This window comes from Dendrobates tinctorius, unplaced genomic scaffold, assembly GCF_039654945.1.
Source record: "Dendrobates tinctorius isolate UK_male_01 unplaced genomic scaffold, ASM3965494v1 ptg000251l, whole genome shotgun sequence".
Lineage (NCBI taxonomy): Eukaryota > Metazoa > Chordata > Amphibia > Anura > Dendrobatidae > Dendrobates > Dendrobates tinctorius.
The window spans coordinates 13,019,721-13,039,469 of NW_027361918.1; the positions used below are offsets into that span (position 1 = coordinate 13,019,721).

At 44.3% G+C, this 19,749-nt stretch overlaps 5 non-coding genes across 5 annotated transcripts; all 5 read left to right on the forward strand.

Annotated features, from left to right (window-relative positions):
• The first annotated feature begins 5,481 nt into the window (after window positions 1-5,481).
• Window positions 5,482-5,555, forward strand: TRNAV-AAC (transfer RNA valine (anticodon AAC)). Its single transcript has one exon. It is a non-coding gene; the product is annotated as a tRNA-Val (tRNA).
• Window positions 5,556-5,641: 86 nt separating this feature from the next.
• On the forward strand, window positions 5,642-5,714 carry TRNAV-CAC (transfer RNA valine (anticodon CAC)). The gene has a single exon. It is a non-coding gene; the product is annotated as a tRNA-Val (tRNA).
• A 1,256-nt stretch (window positions 5,715-6,970) lies between these two features.
• On the forward strand, window positions 6,971-7,043 carry TRNAG-CCC (transfer RNA glycine (anticodon CCC)). The gene has a single exon. It is a non-coding gene; the product is annotated as a tRNA-Gly (tRNA).
• A 5,321-nt stretch (window positions 7,044-12,364) lies between these two features.
• TRNAV-AAC (transfer RNA valine (anticodon AAC)) lies at window positions 12,365-12,437 on the forward strand. Its single transcript has one exon. It is a non-coding gene; the product is annotated as a tRNA-Val (tRNA).
• Window positions 12,438-12,534: 97 nt separating this feature from the next.
• On the forward strand, window positions 12,535-12,607 carry TRNAV-UAC (transfer RNA valine (anticodon UAC)). The gene has a single exon. It is a non-coding gene; the product is annotated as a tRNA-Val (tRNA).
• The last annotated feature ends 7,142 nt before the right edge of the window (window positions 12,608-19,749 follow it).

The window sequence follows — 19,749 nt, forward strand, 5'->3', positions numbered from 1 at the left end:
CCAAAGTGACGAGAGGATAATGGAGATTTTGAATCTCTGCGTACACTTTTGGACACTGGACACTTGTGGATTGTGTGAGGCCCACTGATATCTGAGCGCTATGTGACACACTCGATGGCACAGCTGCCTGTGACCAAAGTGACGAGAGGATAATGGAGATTTTGAATCTCTGCGTACACTTTTGGACACTGGACACTTGTAGATTGTGTGAGGCCCACTGATATCTGAGCGCTATGTGACACGCTCGATGGCACAGCTGCCTGTGACCAAAGTGACGAGAGGATAATGGAGATTTTGAATCTCTGCGTACACTTTTGGACACTGGACACTTATGGATTGTGTGAGGCCCACTGATATCTGAGCGCTATGTGACACACTCGATGGCACAGCTGCCTGTGACCAAAGTGACGAGAGGATAATGGAGATTTTGAATCTCTGCGTACACTTTTGGACACTGCACACTTGTAGATTGTGTGAGGCCCACTGATATCTGAGCGCTATGTGACACGCTCGATGGCACAGCTGCCTGTGTCCAAAGTGACGAGAGGATAATGGAGATTTTGAATCTCTGCGTACACTTTTGGACACTGGACACTTGTGGATTGTGTGAGGCCCACTGATATCTGAGCGCTATGTGACACACTCGATGGCACAGCTGCCTGTGACCAAAGTGACGAGAGGATAATGGAGATTTTGAATCTCTGCGTACACTTTTGGACACTGGACACTTGTGGATTGTGTGAGGCCCACTGATATCTGAGCGCTATGTGACACGCTCGATGGCACAGCTGCCTGTGACCAAAGTGACGAGAGGATAATGGAGATTTTGAATCTCTGCGTACACTTTTGGACACTGGACACTTGTGGATTGTGTGAGGCCCACTGATATCTGAGCGCTATGTGACACGCTCGATGGCACAGCTGCCTGTGACCAAAGTGACGAGAGGATAATGGAGATTTTGAATCTCTGCGTACACTTTTGGACACTGGACACTTGTGGATTGTGTTAGGCCCACTGATATCTGAGCGCTATGTGACACGCTCGATGGCACAGCTGCCTGTGACCAAAGTGACGAGAGAATAATGGAGATTATGAATCTCTGCGTACACTTTTGGACACTGGACACTTGTGGATTGTGTGAGGCCCACTGATATCTGAGCACTATGTGACACGCTCGATGGCACAGCTGCCTGTGACCAAAGTGACGAGAGGATAATGGAGATTTTGAATCTCTGCGTACATTTTTGGACACTGGACACTTGTGGATTGTGTTAGGCCCACTGATATCTGAGCGCTATGTGACACGCTCGATGGCACAGCTGCCTGTGACCAAAGTGACGAGAGAATAATGGAGATTATGAATCTCTGCGTACACTTTTGGACACTGGACACTTGTGGATTGTGTGAGGCTCACTGATATCTGAGCGCTATGTGACACGCTCGATGGCACAGCTGCCTGTGACCAAAGTGACGAGAGGATAATGGAGATTTTGAATCTCTGCGTACACTTTTGGACACTGGACACTTGTAGATTGTGTGAGGCCCACTGATATCTGAGCGATATGTGACAGGCTCGATGGCACAGCTGCCTGTGACCAAAGTGACGAGAGCATAATGGAGATTTTTAATCTCTGCGTACACTTTTGGACACTGGACACTTGTGGATTGTGTGAGGCCCACTGATATCTGAGCGCTATGTGACACGCTCGATGGCACAGCTGCCTGTGACCAAAGTGACGAGAGGATAATGGAGATTTTGAATCTCTGCGTACACTTTTGGACACTGGACACTTGTGGATTGTGTGAGGCCCACTGATATCTGAGCGCTATGTGACACACTCGATGGCACAGCTGCCTGTGACCAAAGTGACGAGAGGATAATGGAGATTTTGAATCTCTGCGTACACTTTTGGACACTGGACACTTGTGGATTGTGTGAGGCCCACTGATATCTGAGCGCTATGTGACACGCTCGATGGCACAGCTGCCTGTGACCAAAGTGACGAGAGGATAATGGAGATTTTGAATCTCTGCGTACACTTTTGGACACTGGACACTTGTGGATTGTGTTAGGCCCACTGATATCTGAGCGCTATGTGACACGCTCGATGGCACAGCTGCCTGTGACCAAAGTGACGAGAGAATAATGGAGATTATGAATCTCTGCGTACACTTTTGGACACTGGACACTTGTGGATTGTGTGAGGCTCACTGATATCTGAGCGCTATGTGACACGCTCGATGGCACAGCTGCCTGTGACCAAAGTGACGAGAGGATAATGGAGATTTTGAATCTCTGCGTACACTTTTGGACACTGGACACTTGTAGATTGTGTGAGGCCCACTGATATCTGAGCGATATGTGACAGGCTCGATGGCACAGCTGCCTGTGACCAAAGTGACGAGAGGATAATGGAGATTTTTAATCTCTGCGTACACTTTTGGACACTGGACACTTGTGGATTGTGTGAGGCCCACTGATATCTGAGCGCTTTGTGACACGCTCGATGGCACAGCTTCCTGTGACCAAAGTGACGAGAGGATAATGGAGATTTTGAATCTCTGCGTACACTTTTGAACACTTGTGGATTGTGTGAGGCCCACTGATATCTGAGCGCTATGTGACACGCACGATGGCACAGCTGCCTGTGACCAAAGTGACGAGAGGATAATGGAGAATTTGAATCTCTGCGTACATTTTTGGACACTGGACACTTGTAGATTGTGTGAGGCCCACTGATATCTGAGCGCTATGTGACACGCTCGATGGCACAGCTGCCTGTGACCAAAGTGACGAGAGGATAATGGAGATTTTGAATCTCTGCGTACACTTTTGGACACTGGACACTTGTGGATTGTGTGAGGCCCACTGATATCTGAGCGCTATGTGACACGCTCGATGGCACAGCTGCCTGTGACCAAAGTGACGAGAGGATAATGGAGATTTTGAATCTCTGCGTACACTTTTGGACACTGGACACTTGTGGATTGTGTGAGGCCCACTGATATCTGAGCGCTATGTGACACGCTCGATGGCACAGCTGCCTGTGACCAAAGTGACGAGAGGATAATGGAGATTTTGAATCTCTGCGTACACTTTTGGACACTGGACACTTGTGGATTGTGTGAGGCCCACTGATATCTGAGCGCTATGTGACACGCTCGATGGCACAGCTGCCTGTGACCAAAGTGACGAGAGGATAATGGAGATTTTGAATCTCTGCGCACACTTTTGGACACTGGACACTTGTAGATTGTGTGAGGCCCACTGATATCTGAGCGCTATGTGACACGCTCGATGGCACAGCTGCCTGTGACCAAAGTGACGAGAGGATAATGGAGATTTTGAATCTCTGCGTACACTTTTGGACACTGGACACTTGTGGATTGTGTGAGGCCCACTGATATCTGAGCGCTATGTGACACGCTCGATGGCACAGCTGCCTGTGACCAAAGTGACGAGAGGATAATGGAGATTTTGAATCTCTGCGTACAATTTTGGACACTGGACACTTGTGGATTGTGAGAGGCCCACTGATATCTGAGCGCTATGTGACACGCTCGATGGCACAGCTGTGACAAAAGTGACTAGAGGATAAGGGAGATTGGATTGCTTTTAAAAAAGCAGTTTGCAGAGCAGTGGGTAAACAGCAATGCCAGCGTGTCAGGAAGCCTTAAAAGGCAGCCCAACAACCAACACCACTGATACACCACAATATAGCCTCCCCTTGCACTGCACACACAGTGACTTGTGTGTTGTGCAGGCCAAATCGCTAGCAGCAGAAGCAGTTTTTTTGTCTTCTTCCCTGCCTAACGCTCTCCCTACAGAATCAGCAGCAACCTCTCCCTATACTAAGATCGGCAGAAGTAAGATGGCGGTCGGCGTGCACGCCCTTTTATACCCCCTGTGACGCCCACCAAAGCAAGCCAATCACTTGCATGCCATTCTGAAAGATGGTGGTGACCCGTGCCTAGGTCATCACGTTGCCCACAGTGTCCGTGGATCCTGATTGGCTGAAAAAGAGCGCAAAACAAACTTTTGAAACGCGACTTTGGCGCGTAAGTCGCCGACCTCGTGGCCGACCTCATCCTAGGGTCGGGTTTCGTTTCATGAAACCCGACTTTTGAATTTTTTCGACCCGTTTCGCTCAACTCTAGTTATCACGTTCGCCTAACACGCGAAAGGTCCCCAGATCGAAACTGGGCAGAAACACGCTGATAGCCTTTGGTATCCAAGCTTTTGACTTTCAGTTCTTGATCTCAATTGCTTGTTGTCACCACAGTAAGCACTTGCATCCGGTTTCTGTAGTGTAGCGGTTATCACGTTCGCCTCACACGCGTAAGGTTCTTAGTTCGAAACTGGGCAGAAACACAGCTTTTTCTCTTGGAAAACGATCTTTTTGACTTTCAGTGCTTGTTCTTTATTGCTTGCCATGACCACAGCATTTTTTGATTGTTTGAATCGGTTGGTTTCTGTAGTGTAGCGGTTATCACGTTCGACTCACACGCGTATAGGTCCCCAGTTCGAAACTGGGCAGAAACACAGCTTTTTCTCTTGGAAAACGATCTTTTTGACTTTCAGTGCTTGTTCTTTATTGCTTGCCATGACCACAGCATTTTTTGTTTGTTTGAATCGGTTGGTTTCTGTAGTGTAGCTATTATCAAGTTTGCTTTACACACGAAAGGTCCTCAGTTTGAAACTGGGCAGAAACACTGCGTTCCTCTTGCAAACTAGCGCTTTTGACAATGAGTGCTTGATCTTTAATGCTTGCCATGACCACAGTAAACGCTCTTGTCTGGTTACTGTAGTGTAGTGATTGTCCTGTTTGCCATCCTCCTGAAAGTTCCCTGTTTTGATCCCGGGCAGAAACATGTGGCTTTTCTTTATTTTGATCACAAACGTATATTGTTGGCTTAATTAGCCTTAGTTAGCATATTCTATTGCTGGTTTAATGAGCATTACTTTTACCAATGTGATTATTTCTACCCGTTTTTGCTTTTGGCAAGCATGTGTGTTTTTGACAGTGTCTAAGTGTTCCTAATTCAAGTAACACCTGATAGGATCAAGGTGCGAAAGCAGGCATCTAGGTGCTTTTTCTTTTTGGCTTTTGGACAAAGGCATGAGAATGTTTTGTGGAGCATGGTTTTGTTTCCCTGTTTGTTCTTTTTCTCCAATAGCCTGACAAATGAAAGGTTCCTGTTTTGCTAAATGCACTTTGTCCTGTCTTCAGACATAGAGGAAGACCTCTTGACTTTGGCTGGCTGTTTTTTTCTTTTTCAAGTTCATTTCAGCATGTTTAAACATCTTTAGCTTTGCATGGAGTTTCTGAAGTGTAGTGGTTGTCACGTTCGCCTCACACGCGAACGGTCCCCAGTTCGAAACTGGATAAAAGCATGACATTAGGCGTTGATATTAAAGCTTTTGACGTTGAGTCTTTGTTCTCGATGGCTCGTCATGACCACAGTAACCTTCCGCAGCCGGTTTCTGTAGTGTAGTGGTTATCACGTTCGCCTAACACGCGAAAGGTCCCCAGTTCGAAACTGGGCAGAACCACGCTGTTACTCTTTGGTATCCAAGCTTTTGACTTTCAGTTCTTGATCTCGATTGCTTGTTGTCACCACAGTAAGCGCTTGCATCCGGTTTCTGTAGTGTAGCGGTTATCACGTTCGCCTCACACGCGAAAGGTCCCCAGTTCGAAACTGGGCAGAAACACAGCTTTTTCTCTTGGAAAACGATCTTTTTGACTTTCAGTGCTTGTTCTTTATTGCTTGCCATGACCACAGCATTTTTTGTTTGTTTGAATCGGTTGGTTTCTGTAGTGTAGCAGTTATCACATTCGCTTTACACGTGAAATGTCCTCAGTTCGAAACTGGGCAGTAACACAGCGTTCCTCTTGCAAACTAGCGCTTTTGACAATGAGTGCTTGATCTTTAATGCTTGCCATGACCACAGTAAAAACTCTTGTCTGGTTACTGTAGTGTAGTGATTGTCCTGTTTGCCATCCTCCTGAAAGTTCCCTGTTTTGATCCCGGGCAGAAAAATGTGGCTTTTCTTTATTTTGATCACAAACGTATTTTGTTGGCTTAATTAGCCTTAGTTAGCATATTCTATTGCTGGTTTAATGAGCATTACTTTTACCAATGTGATTATTTCTACCCATTTTTGCTTTTGGCAAGCATGTGTGTTTTTGACAGTGTCTAAGTGTTCCTAATTCAAGTAACACCTGATAGGATCAAGGTGCGAAAGCAGGCATCTAGGTGCTTTTTCTTTTTGGCTTTTGGACAAAGGCATGAGAATGTTTTGTGGAGCATGGTTTTGTTTCCCTGTTTGTTCTTTTTCTCCAATAGCCTGACAAATGAAAGGTTCCTGTGTTGCAAAATGCACTTTGTCCTGTCTTCAGACATAGAGGAAGACCTCTTGACTTTGGCTGGCTGTTTTTTTCTTTTTCAAGTTCATTTCAGCATGTTTAAACATCTTTAGCTTTGCATGGAGTTCCTGAAGTGTAGTGGTTGTCACATTCACCTCACACGCGAACGGTCCCCAGTTCGAAACTGGATAGAAGCATGACATTAGGCGTTGATATTAAAGCTTTTGACGTTGAGTCTTTGTTCTCGATAGCTCGTCATGACCACAGTAAACTTCCGCCGCTGGTTTCTGTAGTGTAGTGGTTGTCACGTTCACCTCACGCGCGAACGGTCCCCAGTTCGAAACTGGATAGAAGCATGACATTAGTCGTTGATATTAAAGCTTTTGATTTTGAGTCTTTGTTCTCGATGGCTCGTCATGACCACAGTAACCTTCCGCAGCCGGTTTCTGTAGTGTAGTGGTTATCACGTTTGCCTAACACACGAAAGGTCCCCAGTTCGAAACTGGGCAGAAACACGCTGTTACCCTTTGGTGTCCAAGCTTTTGACTTTCAGTTCTTGATCTCGATTGCTTGTTGTCACCACAGTAAGCGCTTGCATCCCGTTTCTGTAGTGTAGTGGTTATCACGTTCGCCTCCCACGCGAAAGGTCCCCAGTTCGACACTGGGCAGAAACACAGCTTTTTCTCTTGGAAAACTATCTTTTTGACTTTCAGTGCTTGTTCTTTATTGCTTGCCATGACCACAGCATTTTTTGTTTGTTTGAATCGGTTGGTTTCTGTAGTGTAGCGGTTATCACGTTTGCTTTACACGCGAAAGGTCTTCAGTTCGAAACTGGGCAGAAACACAGCGTTCCTCTTGCAAACTAGCGCTTTTGACAATGAGTGCTTCATCTTTAATGCTTGCCATGACCACAGTAAACTCTCTTGTCTTGTTACTGTAGTGTAGTGATTGTCCTACAGGGGAAGAGTCTTGAGGAGATCATTTGCATATTCCCAGTGCCTTCTGGGATAAGTGAAGAGTCTCCGCAAGCTCAACGATCACTGGGTTTTGTCCGTTGCAGCTGAAAAGAGGAAATCGGAAAACCAGGGGAAGAGTCTTGAGGAGATCATTTGCATATTCCCAGTGCCTTCTGGGATAAGTGAAGAGTCTCCGCGAGCTCAACGATCACTGGGTTTTGGCCGTTGCAGCTGAAAAGAGGAAATCGGAAAACCAGGGGAAGAGTCTTGAGGAGATCATATGCATATTCCCAGTGCCTTCTGGGATAAGTGAAGAGTCTCCGCGAGCTCAACGATCACTGGGTTTTGGCCGTTGCAGCTGAAAAGAGGAAATTGGAAAAAACGAATTTTGGCTCATCTTTCATCGTTTTTAAGAAATCTCAAGATGGAAGAGGCCAGGAGCCATTTGGTGAGCTGCATTTCTTGCTACATGTTCACAGACTTACCAGTGGAAAAGCCAAACTTCACATGCCACAAATGCAAGCTTGTGTCCCTGTTGGAGGAAAAGTTGCAAAATCTCGAAGAGAGGTTGGCTACGTTGAAGATCATTAAGGAAGGTGAAGAGTTCTTGGACAGAGCAGAATTATCTCTTCATGTTACAGAAAGAGAAGAAATTCGAAGTGCACCTGAAGAAACAGAGGAATGGAGACATGTGACCCAGAGAAGCAGGAGGATCAGGAGACAGTCAGCACCCATACTGCTCAGAAACCAGTACCAGGCTCTCACGCAGGAAAATGATGAAGAAATACATCAGGATAAGACTTTGCCAACAAACAGCAACCTTGTACGCCTTCAGAGTCCTCCTGGATGGAGAAAGAAAAATGTTGTGAAGAAGAAACGGAGAGTGGTGGTCATGGGGGATTCCCTGTTGAGAGGAACAGAGACCGCTATCTGCAGACCGGATATAACTTCAAGAGAAATGTGCTGTCTTCCAGGTGCAAAAATTAAAGATGTGTCTGACAGGATATCAGGACTCTTCAGACCTACAGATGACTACCCATTCCTGCTACTACATGTGGGGACAAATGACACCGCAAGAAATGACCTGGAAACCATCTGCAGAGACTTTGAAGACTTAGGCAAGAAAGTGAAAGAACTGGGAGCGCAGGTGTTCTTCTCTTCCATCCTCCTAGTGGATGGCCATGGAACAAGGAGGTGGAATAAGATTCTGCAGGTGAACAACTGGCTACGTCGATGGTGCCGTCAGCAACGATTTGGATTTCTGGATCACGGAGTGAACTACTTATACGATGAACTACTTGCTAGAGATGGGGTGCACCTTACGAAGACTGGAAAGCATGTATTTGGAAGTCGCCTTGCTACACTTGTAAGGAGAGCTTTAAACTAGAATAACATGGGAAGGGAAGCAAAAGACCAGAAAAAGCCATACACCTGACAAATGCTATTGAGAACTCTGCTAATAGAAGTGGAAAGGAAGAACAAAGACGAAAGAATCTAATTAAAAAAAATATTGGAGAAAGAGAAACCAATCACAAACTAAAATGTTTCTATACTAATGCACAAAGCATGGGCAACAAACAAGGAGAATTGGAACTACTAACACAGGAAAAGAAATATGATGTCATTGGAATCACTGAAACTTGGTGGGACGATACACATGATTGGAATACAAGACTAGAAGGATACAACTTATTTGCAAGAAACAGACTTGATAAACGAGGAGGGGGTGTTGCATTGTATGTTAGAAACGCATATATCTGCACAGAGATTGAAGCTTCAGAGACTGGGAGTTCTGTGGAAACTGTTTGGGTAAGAATACAAGGACAGAACAATGGAAAGGACACCATTGTAGGCATTTACTACAGGCCGCCTGTGCAAGCTGAAGATATGGATGAACTCTTTATGCATCAAATGGCCAAGTTCTCCAAAAAATATGACATAGTTGTCATGGGAGATTTCAACTATCCAGACATTTGTTGGGAATCTCTCTCAGGCAAAACTAACAGGTCAAGGAAATTCCTATCCTCTCTTGCTGACAACTTTATCTTCCAAAAGGTAGGGGAGAAAACAAGGGGAACTGCTACCTTGGATCTAATCCTTATAAACAGGGAGGAAATGGTTGAGGAGGTAAAAGTGGCTGGAACCCTAGGAGGTAGCGACCATGCTATTTTAGAATTTTGGATAACTAGAGGCGGAAGACCTGTGAAGACTCAGACGTCAAGGTTAGATTTCAGAAAGGCAGATTTTAAGGGATTCAGAAAGAGAATTGGAGGGATCCAATGGCTGGATATCCTTAAAGACAAAAATGTCCAGGAAGGATGGGAAATCTTGAAAAATGAAATTCTCAAAGCACAGTTGTTAACAATTCCGAAAAGAGGGAAGAATAGGAAGCATTTAAGGAAACCAGGATGGGTGAACACAGAACTTAAGCACATGCTAAAAAGGAAGAAAAAAATGTTTATAAAATGGAAAGAGGGAGGCATATCTAAAGAAGAATATAATGCTGTCTTCAGAATCTGCAGGGCACAAATCAGATTAGCTAAAGCTGAAAATGAATTGAGGCTTGCAAGAGATGTCAAAAGCAATAATAAAGGATTTTGGGGATATGTCAAAAGTAAAAGAAAAGTCAAAGATGCTATAGGATTTTTACAGGATGAAAATGATGAAATGGTAAGACAGGATGTTGAGAAGGCTGAACTTTTAAATTTCTATTTTGCATTTGTTTTCTCTCAGAAAGGAAATGTAACACCAACTGTTATTCACTGTCCTATTAAGGGAATAGAAGAATCCAGGATATCTATAAACAGAAAGATAGTGAGGAAACACTTAGCTAACCTAAATGAATTCAAGTCTCCAGGTCCAGATGAATTACACCCCAGAGTACTGAAGGAGATAGCAGAAGAAATTTCTGAACCACTCTCCATAATCTTTGAAAATTCTTGGAGAACAGGAGAAGTGCCAGAAGACTGGAGAAGAGCAAATGTTGTTCCTATCTTCAAAAAGGGGAAGAAGGTGGACCCAGGCAACTATAGGCCGGTGAGTCTGACTTCTATACCAGGAAAGATCTTTGAACAAATTATTAAACAACATGTAAGTCAATACCTGGATAAGAATGAAGTGATCAAACAGAGTCAGCATGGGTTTGTAACTAATAAGTCATGTCAGACTAACTTAATTTCCTTCTATGACGGTATCACTGATTGGGTGGATCAAGGAAATGCTGTAGATATAGTATATCTTGACTTAAGCAAAGCATTTGACAAAGTCTCTCATACAATCCTTATTGAAAAAATGACTAAGTATGGAATGGACAAGGCAACTGTTAGGTGGATTCATAGCTGGCTTAGTGATCGGACCCAAAGAGTGGTCGTAAATGGCTGCACATCCAGTTGGAAGAATGTCTCAAGTGGGGTACCACAGGGCTCTGTCCTGGGCCCTGTATTGTTCAACATCTTTATCAACGATTTAGATGAAGGAATTGAGGGTAAACTGATTAAATTTGCTGATGACACAAAGCTAGGAGGGATAGCTAATACTAGAGAAGAGAGAGAGAGGATTCAAAAAGATTTAAATAAACTGGAGAAGTGGGCAGTAACTAACAGAATGGTTTTTAACAGGGAGAAATGCAAAGTACTACATCTGGGCAATAAAAATGAAAAAAACATATATAGAATGGGAGGAATAGGGCTAAGTGACAGCACATGTGAAAAAGACTTGGGTATACTAATAGATCACAGACTGAATATGAGTCAACAGTGTGATGCAGCAGTAAAAAAGGCAAATGCAGTTCTAGGATGTATTAACAGAAGCATACAGTCTAGATCACGTGAAGTCATTATTTCCCTCTACTCCTCTTTGGTCAGACCTCATCTGGAATATTGTGTCCAGTTTTGGGCACCACATTTTAAAAAAGACATCAACAAACTGGAGCAAGTTCAGAAAAGAGCGACCAGAATGGTGACCGGTCTGCAAACCCTGTCTTATGAGGAAAGGTTGCAGGATTTGGGAATGTTTAGTTTGCAAAAGAGAAGACTGAGAGGAGACTTAATTGCTGTCTACAAATATCTAAAGGGCTGTCACATTGTAGAAGGATCAACTTTATTCTCATTTGCACAAGGAAAGACTAGAAGCAATGGGATGAAACTGAATGGGAGGAGACACAGATTAGATATTAGAAAAAACTTTTTGACAGTTAGAGTGATCAATGAGTGGAACAGGCTGCCACGAGAAGTGGTGAGTTCTCCTTCAATGGAAGTCTTCAAACAGAGGCTGGACAGACATCTGACTGGGATGATTTAGCGAATCCTGCTTTGAGCAGGGGGTTGGACCAGATGGCCCAGGAGGTCCCTTCCAACTCTAAGATTCTATGATTCTATGATTCCTGTTTGTCATCCTCCTGAAAGTTCCCTGTTTTGATCCCGGGCAGAAACATGTGGCTTTTCTTTATTTTGATCACAAACGTATATTGTTGGCTTAATTAGCCTTAGATAGCATATTCTATTGCTGGTTTAATGAGCATTACTTTTACCAATGTGATTATTTCTACCCGTTTTTGCTTTTGGCAAGCATGTGTGTTTTTGACAGTGTCTAAGTGTTCCTAATTCAAGTAACACCTGATAGGATCAAGGTGCGAAAGCAGGCATCTAGGTGCTTTTTCTTTTTGGCTTTTGGACAAAGGCATGAGAATGTTTTGTGGAGCATGGTTTTGTTTCCCTGTTTGTTCTTTTTCTCCAATAGCCTGACAAATGAAAGGTTCCTGTGTTGCAAAATGCACTTTGTCCTGTCTTCAGACATAGAGGAAGACCTCTTGACTTTGGCTGGCTGTTTTTTTCTTTTTCAAGTTCATTTCAGCATGTTTAAACATCTTTATCTTGCATGGAGTTTCTGAAGTGTAGTGGTTGTCACGTTCACCTCACGCGCGAACGGTCCCCAGTTAGAAACTGGATAGAAGCATGACATTAGGCGTTGATATTAAAGCTTTTGACGTTGAGTCTTTGTTCTCGATGGCTCGTCATGACCACAGTAACGTTCCGCAGCCGGTTTCTGTAGTGTAGTGGTTATCACGTTCGCCTAACATGCGAAAGGTCCCCATTTCGAAACTGGGCAGAAACACAGCTTTTTCTCTAGGAAAACGATCTTTTTGACTTTCAGTGCTTGTTCTTTATTGCTTGCCATGACCACAGCATTTTTTGTTTGTTTGAATCGGTTGGTTTCTGTAGTGTAGTGGTTATCACGTTCGCTTTACACGTGAAAGGTCCTCAGTTCGAAACTGGGCAGAAACACAGCGTTCCTCTTGCAAACTAGCACTTTTGACAATGAGTGCTTGATCTTTTATGCTTGCCATGACCACAGTAAACGCTCTTGTCTGGTTACTGTAGTGTAGTGATTGTCCTGTTTGCCATCCTCCTGAAAGTTCCCTGTTTTGATCCCGGGCAGAAACATGTGGCTTTTCTTTATTTTGATCACAAATGTATATTGTTGGCTTAATTAGCATTAGTTATCATATTCTATTGCTGGTTTAATGAGCATTACTTTTACCAATGTGATTATTTCTACCCGTTTTTGCTTTTGGCAAGCATGTGTGTTTTTGACAGTGTCTAAGTGTTCCTAATTCAAGTAACACCTGATAGGATCAAGGTGCGAAAGCAGGCATCTAGGTGCTTTTTCTTTTTGGCTTTTGGACAAAGGCATGAGAATGTTTTGTGGAGCATGGTTTTGTTTCCCTGTTTGTTCTTTTTTCCAATAGCCTGACAAATGAAAGGTTCCTGTGTTGCAAAATGCACTTTGTCCTGTCTTCAGACATAGAGGAAGACCTCTTGACTTTGGCAGGATGTTTTTTTCTTTCTCAAGTTCATTTCAGCATGTTTAAACATCTTTAGCTTTGCATGGAGTTTCAGAAGTGTAGTGGTTGTCACTTTCACCTCACACGCGAACGGTCCCCAGTTCGAAACTGGATAGAAGCATGACATTAGGCGTTGATATTAAAGCTTTTGACGTTGAGTCTTTGTTCTCGATGGCTCGTCATGACCACAGTAACCTTCCGCAGCAGGGTCCTGTAGTGTAGTGGTTATCACGTTCGCCTAACACGCGAAAGGTCCCCAGTTCGAAACTGGGCAGAAAGACGCTGTTAGGCTAGTCTCACACTTGCTTCTTCTTGCAGCGCGTTTTTCCCGCAAAAAAACGCATACAAATGCATACAAATGCTGCGTTTTTTTCAAGCATTTTTATGCGCATGCAGGAAAAAAACGCAGCGTTTTTGTGCGTTTGTATGCGTTTTTTGTGCGTTTGCGTTTTTTTACAGATTTTGGAAAAACCCCACAAAAAAGAAAAAACAACCAATCAACAACACACAAGACCAATGGGACTGCATTGTGGGTGTGGTATGTTAATATATAGACCCTGTCTACAGTATTCTTCACATTTGCTTGATTCTTCTCGTGACCATGGATCTGCGCTGGAAGAGTTTTCACTTCAACTTGGATTTGGACATCGCAATGGCTCAGGCGTATGCAGTTGCTTGTCATGAACAAAGGAAAAGAGAGAGGCAGCGAAGACGGCGGCGTATGTGGATACATCCGATTGTTGAACTCCGGGAGAGCCGTGGGGCATACCACACCCTCTACAGCGAGCTCCAGTCAAACCCGGAGAAATTTACAGATTATATCCGGATGTCCCACGAAAGTTTCATGGATTTGCTTGCTCGTGTCCAACAATCCATCCGGAGACAGGACACACAGCTCCGTCGTGCGATTCCTCCTGAGGAACGGCTACTGGTGACATTACGGTATGTTTTAAAAACCAAGGGGTGCGGTCTGATGTTTTTTTTTTAAATTTAGTATTCAAAACCTTGGGTAATTAGTTTTCGTGAATGTACTAATATTTTATTTTATAGTTTTTTAAAATAATATACATAAATATTAATTTTACTTCTTTGTCTGTTCACAGATTCCTGGCGACTGGAGAAACCCTATCTTCACTACACTTCCAGTACCGTATTGGAATCTCTACCTTGTCTGGAATTGTTGCTGACACCTGCCGGGCTCTCTGGAATGTTCTTTGTCCAGAATTTATGCCCCTGCCCACCGCTGAAAAGTGGATGGAAATTGCTGACAAATTCTGGACAGTATGCAATTTTCCCAACTGTTTGGGAGCTGTTGATGGTAAACACATACGGATCATCAAACCCCAAAGAACGGGATCTGAGTACTATAATTACAAAAAGTACTTTTCAATAGTACTCATGGCGATTGCGGATGCCGGATGTATGTTTGTAGCAGTGGACATTGGAGCATTTGGCCGTGGTAATGACTCACAGGCTTTTAAAAACTCAGACATGGGCCGGAGGTTGTATGGCAACCAATTTAATTTCCCTATGCCACGGCCTCTTCCTCTCACCGAAGCTCCGCCACTGCCCTTTGTAATGGTTGGCGATGAGGCTTTTCAAATGTGCGGAAACTTACTGAAACCCTACTCCAGCCGGGACTTGGACCACACCAAAAAAATATTTAATTACAGGCTGACCAGGGCCAGAAGAACTGTCGAGTGTGCTTTTGGGATTCTTGTCTCCAGATGGCGAATTCTGGGCACGGCCATTAATCTTAAACTTGAAACAGTCGATGAGGTGGTGAAGGCCTGTGTGGTTCTACATAACTTTGTGATGGGTAGAGAGCACCCGACCTTTGAACTGGACGATGATGCTCCTAACCCATTGCCTGAATTCACTCAGCACACTCTCAGGTCATCCGTTGAAGTTGGCCAAATGAGGGACCAATTTGCGGCCTACTTTATTTCTGATGTAGGACGGGTGCACTGGCAAGATGAAATGGTGTAATGTTTTTGTTTGTTTATGGTAATAAAAAACCTTATTTGATACCATTACTGAGTGCACTATATTTTTTAAACTCAAATTAAATAAAAAACTTCCCATGTATAACTGAATTTTTTGATGTTCACACACCTGGGCAGGTAAATACACATACGAGTTAAAATGCAGCATTGCTAGTCTGCGTGAAATATATTGGAACGAGCAAAGCTGCAGGCCATGAATCAGGAAACCAAATTTTTTCAAGAGAAAATTGTGCAACTAGTTGAAAAAAAAGTATGTGATTTTCTCAAAACACAACCCTCAAAACCCAACCCCAATGAAAGTCAATGGTGAATACAAGTCAGCATTGAGTGGATGAATGTAATCTGCTCCATTCCAACTTACAAGTTATTACACTAGGCCTTGGAATAACTATACTAGGCCGTGGTATTTCAAATATGAGTATAGTAGGCCTTGGGCCTACTAGTATAGTCATATGTGAAATACCACGGCCTAGTATAGTCATACCAAGGCCTACTCGATTTTTACCAACTAGGATCTTGTTTCACGAAAAACAAACTGTTGAAACTTGACAAGTTTCAACAGTTTGTTTTTCATGAAACCAGATTCTAGTTGGTAAAACTAGAGTTATTACACTAGGTCTTGGAATGACTACAGTAGGCCGTGGTATTTCAAATATGAGTATAGTAGGCCTTGGGGCTAGTAGTATAGTCATATGTGAAATACCACGGCCTAGTATAGTCATACCAAGGCCTACTCGATTTTTACCAACTAGGATCTTGTTTCACGAAAAACAAACTGGTGAAACTTGACAAGTTTCAACAGTTTGTTTTTCATGAAACCAGATTCTAGTTGGTAAAACTAGAGTTATTACACTAGGCCTTGGAATGACTACACTAGGCCGTGGTATTTCAAATATGAGTATAGTAGGCCTTGGGGCTAGTAGTATAGTAATATGTGAAATACCACGGCCTAGTATAGTCATACCAAGGCCTACTGTAATAACTCCATTTTTAACAACTAGCATCTTGTTTCACAAAAAACAAACTGGTGAAACTAGAAAGAAACTTATTTTTTAGACAAGTTTCAACAGTTTGTTTTTCATGAAACCAGATTCTAGTTGGTAAAACTAGAGTTATTACACTAGGCCTTGGAATGACTACACTAGGCCGTGGTATTTCAAATATGAGTATAGTAGGCCTTGGGGCTAGTAGTATAGTAATATGTGAAATACCACGGCCTAGTATAGTCATACCAAGGCCTACTGTAATAACTCGATTTTTAACAACTAGCATCTTGTTTCACAAAAAACAAACTGTTGAAACTAGAAAGAAACTTATTTTTTAGACAAGTTTCAACAGTTTGTTTTTCATGAAACCAGATCCAAGTTGGTAAAACTAGAGTTATTACACTAGGCCTTGGTATGACTATACTAGGCCGTGGTATTTCACATATGACTATACTAGGCCTTGGGTTGGTTTTTAACATGTATTTACCCATCAGTGTGTGTGAGCGGCGCAAACAACATTAATGAAACTTTTTAATGGTGAACCACAAATGTAAATTTATTTTTAATCAAAAAAAGTAAACCAAAAAATTATTTTTTACGGCGTTTGGGGGCAGATGGTTTCAATTTGGGGGTGTGCAGGGAATATGCAACACTTGAAGTTGAAGACGGTGTTTGAGGGGAAGGGGCAACAAAACTTGTGGGGGAAGGTAGTCCAGTTAAGGGAATTAAACTAGGAACACTTGGAGGAGAGGAAATCTGTTCAGGTACATTAGTTGTAATGGCATGTCGCCGTAGGCTTGTGTGCCTGGACCGACTTTGGCCCAATGCCCGCCTTGATAGATTTCGCCTTGAACTAGGGGCAAATATTGAGTGTAGGTCCCCCGTCTGCTGGTGTGGCTGCTGCTGCTGCTGAGGTGGCGGCTGCTGCTGAGGTGGCGGCTGCTGCTGAGGTGGCTGCTGCTGCTGGTGTGGCTGCTGCTGCTGAGGTGGCTGCTGCTGCTGGTGTGGCTGCTGCTGCTGAGGTGGCTGCTGCTGCTGAGGTGGCGGCTGCTGCGGTGGTGGCTGCTGCTGCTGCTGTGGTGGCTGCTGCTGAGGTGGTTGCTGCTGCTGCTGAGGTGGCTGCTGCTGCTGAGGTGGCTGCTGCTGCTGCTCTTCGTTGGCAGTGCTCGTCCTTGCAGGAGGACTGGTGGCGGCAGTGATGGTCCAGGTTTGCAGAGTGGTGGTGGCAGGGCTACTACATGTTGTTGTAGCGGCAGGGCTGTTCCATGTTTGCCTAGTGGTGGCTGAGCTCCACGCATGCATGGGAGTGGCGGTGGTGCTCCAGACAGGAGCAGCGCTTGCCATGGTGGTGTCGGTGAAGTGACCAGCTGCACTCAGACTTGTGGTGGTGTAACGGTGGGTGTCCTGGCTTTGAATAGAGGTGTCCGTGCAGTGGTATCCAGCACAAGTCGGTAGTGAGGTGAAGCGAGTCAATGGTGGCACAGGTGGAAATGACACCACTGACTGCTGACCGTACCGATTATGCTGCATAGCCTGCAAGAAAGCATTGTTGCAGGCCTGCAGCACATTCAGCTGTTGCTCAGGACTAAGGTGTTCCGCCATGCCCTTTTCAATCTTACTAAAAAAATGGTGTGCTGGTCTGTTGAGGTCGGCCTCCAGACGGTCAAGGCGCTGTTCTACAGAATTGAAGCGGTGTTCAAAGTGGTTAAAACCACGTTCCATGAGTGCAAAACCGCTTTCAACTCTGTCGGACAGTGACTTGAGGCTGGAATTAAAGGCCTCGCTCAAATGCATAAACTCGGGCAAGACATTCCTGTCCAAGGCCCTCTGCCGCTGGCAGGTAGTGCCCGCATAACCAGTGGCAGAGACCTGGGACAGGGGAACACCTGATGGCCCAGCTTCCTGGTCACCAGCTGTGTGTGTGGCTGACCTGCAAGGTGCTTCCTGGCTGTCGGATGGCTGGGACGGGTCAGAGGACGTCCGAGGAAGGACCGCTCCAGGGCCAGGTTGCAGGGTGCTGCTCCAGGTGCTGTGGAATAAAGGAAAATCATTACTACCATGCCTTTACAAGAAGCATCAGCTGTGGATTAGAAAAACACAGATTAATAAAAATAAAAACCCAAAATTTATAATACTTACGATCTCGTGGCAAGGACCGGTCTTAGGAACTGCAACGCGTGATAGTGACGGTATCTAGTTCTGGTCCTTGACGCAGCTCCACTGCGAACCTGGCCCTCAGCACGAACATCACTGTTGAAGCGGTCCTTGATCGAACGCCAACGTGTTCGTACTTTGTCCACTGTTGTTAAAAAAAAAACAGTGCCGTCAAGGACAACAGTCACTGCGGCACAATATAGCAATACAATACTCAAAGCAGTCACTGTAGACCCCGATGACACTGTTGGGTTTCCTGCTAGAATACACCTAGCACGAAACCCAACAGTGCCGTCAAGGACAACAGTCACTGCGGCACAATACAGAGCAGGGAAATACTCACTAAACGCCTTTTTGGAGGATGCTGTGGCGCTATCCCAGCCATCCATCAACGCTGCGGCCACCTCATTCCATAGCCGCCGGGTCACCACAATGTCCTTGTGCAGCCGGTCACGGCTGTCCCACAACGGCGAACGCTCCTGGACCAGGTTGATGAGCTGCTCATTATCCAGGTAGATGTCTTCATCCCGTTGTGGAACCAAGACAAAACACATTCATTAGAATAATCAAATTTAAATTGAATAAAAAGTTACAAAAAAAGAAACATAAAAAAGAGTAAAAATAGAAGATAAAAAATAAAGAACATTACAAATCATTTGATACATACATTCCGTATCACCACCGGGACTTGGCTTCGCTGCTCCTGCTCTTCGCCCTCACTAGTCCCGTCCGCAGAAGATGATGATGATGACGATGTCTTAGAAAAGTAGAAAAAAACGTAAGAGATTTGGAGAAGCAGCAGATATACTTACCAGATGCACGAAAATAATCACCTCACGGTCTGCTTGCGCCAATTCCTGCCGCGATGGGGAATACTCGGATTCTGAAGACATACTGCATGTAAAAATAATAAAAATCATTAGTACATACATAATTTAAAAGGACAGGCATATAATGTAATATACTCACATTCTTCGCTGATAGAAGATGGGTTCCTTGTTGACTGTCTGCTCTCCAATCTGTCAGTGTAGTAGTGGCAGAGTTTTGGCAGGCACCTCCTTTATATAGACTTTTTTTTTTTTACTTTAGAAGATTATAACTAGTACAACAAGTGGACACTACCAAAAAAACGCAGCGCTAAAAAAAGCTTACATGCGCATGCCAGTGCGCACGTATGCGCATCCATAGGCTATAATGGCCATTTTTAGCGCAAAACGTGCGCATACGTGCGCATGCGCTTTTTTGCAGGGCCAAAAAATGCAACATGCTGCATCTGGAAAATACAAACGCACACCCCAAAAAAACGCAGCGCATGAAAATCGCATACGAGCGCTTACCAGCGCGCAGGTATGCGCACCCATGTTAAATATAGGGGAAAAAACGCATGCGCAGGTATGCGTTTTTTTCCAGCGCAAAAAAACGCAAATGTGAAACCA